Here is a 5145-nt window from a genome sequence, read left to right as displayed (position 1 = left end):
CAGGGTTTCTCTGTATAGCCCTGGCTGTCTTGGTACTCACTCTGTAGACCAGGCTGGCCTTGAACTCAGAAATCCGCCTGCCTCTGCCTCCCCAAGTGCTGGGATTAAAGGCCTGCACCACCACACCCGGCTGGGGGGGTCATGTTCATTCAAACCACTATAACCTGTACCTGTCAAGTGCAATCCTGAGAGTTGAACCCAGGCTCATAAAGACAGACCCTTTGCAAACACTGGTATTTTATCCTACAAGTAGGCCAAGTCCACTGATCCATGGCCTCTGTGCCTCTGTGAAATTCACACTGTTCCGTGGACTCAGGACTCAAAATATTGGGCCTTCCTGGGGGACTTATTCAGGCATGACTCTCCCATCCTGGATGTAGCCTTTTTTTTTTTTTTTTTTTTTTTTTTAATGCAGTCAGTCCTGCTTTTATTTTTGTTTCTTTTTTTAAAGATTTATTTATTTTATGTAGGTACACTGTAGCTGTCTTCAGATGCACCAGAAGAGGGCATTAGATCTCATCACGGATGGTTGTGAGCCATCATGTGGTTGCTGGAATTTGAACTCAAGACACCTTCAGAAGAGCAGTCAGTGCTCTTAACTGCTGAGCCATCTCTCCAGCCCCCGGATGTAGCCTTTAAACATTCACCTGTTCTAGTTTTTCTGGGCCAGCCCCCTTTCAGGAAGAACGTGGAGGAGCTCTGTGTCCACGTGGGTAGAGTTTGGGACCCTGTTCCCATCAGCTCTTGTTGGTGAGCTCGAGCAAGCCCTTCTCCCTCTCTGGGGCTCTGGGTACCCCCTTATGGAAGTACAGGCTGTGTTGGTTGTGTCTGATAATGCTACACACTCAATTCTGTCAAAAGATAGGACATTTTAGGAACCACCTTCACTAAAGCAGACAGGATCTTTTTTTTTTTATTATATGTAAGTGCACTGTAGCTGTCTTCAGACACTCCAGAAGAGGGCGTCAGATCTCGTTACGGATGGTTATGAGCCACCATGTGGTTGCTGGGATTTGAACTCCAGACCTTCGGAAAAGCAGTCGGGTGCTCTTACCCACTGAGCCATCTCACCAGCCCAAAGCAAACAGGATCTTGTCATTCTCTCGTAAGCCAGTGAGGACACAGGGGCCCGTGCTTGTGAGAAGTGGGCTATGCAATATCTGGGTGCTGCAGGCCACACGAGGGACTCGCTGTCAAGACCTGTGACTGTAGCCTTTACTGTGACAAGATGGGTGGCAGGACAGATGCAAAGGGAGAGACATTGACAAGGGCTTATCTGTCACTGTGGCGAAGACATGGCTACCACAGTGGCTCAACCAGAGGCGGCAGGAGGTCCCGGTGTAGCTGCTGTTGCTTTTCCTGGGACAAGGCAGGCCACGGATGAGGCATTAAATAAAGAGACGCAGCTAGACAAGGTGGTGCACGCCTTTAATCTCAACCCTTGTGAGGCAGAGACAGGTGGATCTCTGTGAGTTCAAGCCCAACCTGATCTACAGAGTGAGTTCCAGGACAGCCAGGGCTATACAGAGAAACCCTGTCTCGAAAAACCAACCAACCAACAAAAAAGAAAAACTAGCACAGTGGCTTATTTGTATCTTGGTGAATAGGAAGCCCCACCAAACAGTGACCTATGTGTATAACACCCCGAAGGTTTCACAACCTCCCACAAGCTGGAGTGTTCAACGCATGGGTCTCTGGGGGGTATTGCACATTTGAGTTGTCACCGTGACTAAACAGGGCTGTTCATTTTGCTCAGTGTCTTCTGCTTACAGCACACAAGCGCATGACAGATGACCAGCTCTTCTCATTCACACGTCAACCCTGGAGAGCGGTTGCTATAATTATCTGCCTTTCCAAGATAAGGCAACCGAAGTCCTGAGGGGAAGGGACGACTCTAGCCAAAGCAAGCAGGAGAGGGGGAGGCAAGCCCAGCTTTCCTACCTCAAAGCCAGCATTTCTGTGTTTCTGTTTCCTGTCACCTAACACTCCCTCTTGAGGCATTCTTGGAAGCTGAAGGGTGTGGCAAGGATGGGGAGGCTGAAGGTATGGGTTTGGGAACCAACACCAGAGTTGACCTTCTCCGGGCCTCAGTTTCCTTGTCTGTAGAATGGAGTGATGCTTTGCATAGAACTGAAAACTGGGGATGGTTTCTCAGCGGGTGCTTTGTCTTCTGTGAAATCCAAGACACAGGCTTCTTAAATGCTGATTCGAGACTCGAGACAGGAAGTGGCCAAGTGTCTCAGAGCCATTGTTCCACCCCAGTGGAGTTCCCAGGATAGTTCAGGCAGGCAGGATAAGAGGACAAAAACAAAACCAGGAGTCTTTATCTAGAACTCTCCTTTCAGAGCCTTCCAGGGAAACAGAAACTTCTGGACTGTCACTGCTGAGTTCCAAACATTCCAGAGGGAGGGCTCAGCAGGAAATCTGTCATCATCTGACCCCAGCCTTGGCATCAGCCAGACAGAAGGCTGTCTGGGAAAGCCCCTCCCACTGGCAGCCTCTCTGCCTGGCTCCTGCCCTGCACTGAATCCATCCACCCTCCCCACAGCTGCAGTGGAGCAGATGGCTGCCCACCTCTCCCGCTGGGGTTGGGAGTCCCTTCTCTGGGCAGCAGCTTCAGCCCTGGACTACAGAAAACTGTAGCCCAGGGACAGCAGCATACTGTGCTCCTGATGCAGAGCCTTACCGCAGGGTCACAAAGCTTCCCCAGTCCTTCTTGGCTGGTGGGGAAGTGTGCACCCCACACCCCTCTGTTGGTGGATGGCAGGGCTCAGTCCCAAGGGTGTGATACCCTGGGAGTGGCTATGTGTCCCCAGTCTTGATTCTAGCACTGTCTGAGAGCCCTTTGAGGTCTATGCCGGACAGTGCTCCCCTTGGGTTCCCTCCAGGTTCTACTGAAGGCTTAGCATCGACTACGGTGGGTGTGCTCCCGGGTCATCCCCAGTGCCAGTCACCAAGAGCTCTGATCACTGATAGAAGGACCCCCACTTCTGCTCCGCTCTGCGCCACTGAGTCCCTAAGTCCCTCTGTCAAAGGCTCCTGCAGGATTTCTAAGCCTGTTCACTGGGGATCAGGTTCATGGGCTCAGGGAGCCAAGGGCACAGGCTGCTTGTCCATCTCACCCCACCACCTAGGGCTTCTGGTCTTCACCTTTCATTTGGGGAATTTACATAAGAGTCTTTTTTTTTCTTCTTGGTTTTGTATTGGTAGGACTTGAACCCAGGGCCATGCATGTGTTTTTAAAAAGCTCCGTACAAACGAACCACAGTTTTCACAAGATTTTTTTGTCTTGTTGCATTTCTATTGCAATAAAATTGATATAAGTCGCCATGTAGTTCACATGTGCAGGTTAAGGTGGTGTTTATTATGGGTGTTTTGCCTGCACGTCTGATGTGCATCACGAGCACACAGTGCCCTCGAAGTTCAGAAGACAGTACCAGATCCCCTGGAACTGGAGTTACAGACAGTTGTGAGCTCCCACATCCGTGCTGAGAACCCATCCCAGGTCCTCTGCAAGAGCAGCCGGTGTGCAGAACCAGTGAGCCATCTCTCCAGGCCTGAAGGGCTTTTTCTTAATTGTGTTACTTCAAAATATATGTGGTGTGTGTGTGTGTGTGTGTGTGCTTGTGTGTAGGTATGTGCATGTCTGCATGTGAGTTCACAGGCCTAAGAAGACGAGATGTGTTGGATTCCCCTGAAGCAGCTGACATGAGTGTTAGATACTGAACTCAGCTCCTCTGGAACAGCAGCAAATGTGCTTAACCACTGAGCCATCTCTCCAGCTCGTTTTGAGGTTTGACGCCTACACCAGTGAACCAATGCACCTTCGCCTTCACCCTGAGGAGTCCCCTTAAAACAACAAAAGCTGAGGTCCAAAATTACAGGATTTTGGTTGTTTTTAGATAGGGTTTCCTGCAACTTAGGTTGGCCTTGAACTCTTTTTTTTTTTTTTAAATATATATTTTTTTCCTTTTTTTTTATTGGATATTTTCTTTATTTACATTTCAAATGTTATCCCCTTTCCTGGCTTCCCCTCCGAAAGACACCCTTCCCCTATTCCCTCCCCCTTCCCCCTGCTCACCAACCCACCCACTCCCACTTCCAGGCCCTGGCATTCCCCCACACTGGGGCATAGAGCCTTCATAGGACAAAGGACTTCTCTTCCCATTGATGTCCGACTTAGCCTTGAACTCTTGATCCTGGTGCCTCCAGCTTCCAAGTATGAAATTATACTCAACTCTTTGTTTTAAACCTGTGACAGGATTTGATCCCAGAGCCTTTCTACCACTTAGCTACACTCCCAACCCAAGGTCTTTTATTTATTTTTTTTAAGATTTGTTTTATTTATATGAGTACACTGTAGCTGTCTTCAGACACCCCAGAAGAGGGCATCAGATCCCATTACAGACGGTTGTGAGCCACCATGTGGTGGCTGGGATTTGAACTCAGGACCTCTAGAAGGGCAGTCGGTGCTCTTACCCGCTAAGCCATCTCTCCAGCCCCTCGACCCAAAGTCTTGCTGCTCAGGCTCAGAGCAGTTCTCTTCCTGCCTTGGCCTCCCTGGTGCTGGGCTTATGCACGCACCAGTGTCCAGTGTCACAGCCTCTCTTGTGAGTGCTGGCAACTGCGGGCTTTCAGAGGCCTTGAGGTGGGCGGGAGGTGACCGAGGAACTAAAGACACCTCTGTCTCCAGGCACCCGAGCACCGCACCGACTCCTTCCTGTTCCTCACAGTCCCACTGTTGGCAGTGTGTGGACACAAGGCCTGGGGAATCGAGTCCAGCTGTCTGACAACAGAGCCAACCGCCAGCCTGTCTACACTGGTTTGTCTTCTTGGCTTGGCTTCCCACGGGCTGAGACTCCGGGGTTGCATACCGTGGAACTCCATAGATGCACTCCATGGCTTCGGGTTAATGTTCTCTGGATTCTCCTTGGGGACAGCAGCCAAGCTGGGCAGGCGCCACAGTGTGAAGGAGGTGGGGCGAAGGGGAGTGAGTCAGACACACACTGGACACCTGACTAAGGAGAAGGCAGTAGGCGGGAGGCCAGCATCCTGTCTTCACTTTTATTTACTTATTCTCCTTCATTATTTGTTTGGGGGAGGGTGTTTGTTTTTGTTTTAAACACGGTCTCTACTTGGAACTCA

The sequence above is a fragment of the Mus pahari genome, chromosome 6 (genome assembly GCF_900095145.1).
Source record: "Mus pahari chromosome 6, PAHARI_EIJ_v1.1, whole genome shotgun sequence".
Classification (NCBI taxonomy): domain Eukaryota; kingdom Metazoa; phylum Chordata; class Mammalia; order Rodentia; family Muridae; genus Mus; species Mus pahari.
Note: the sequence above shows the minus strand (reverse complement) of the source record.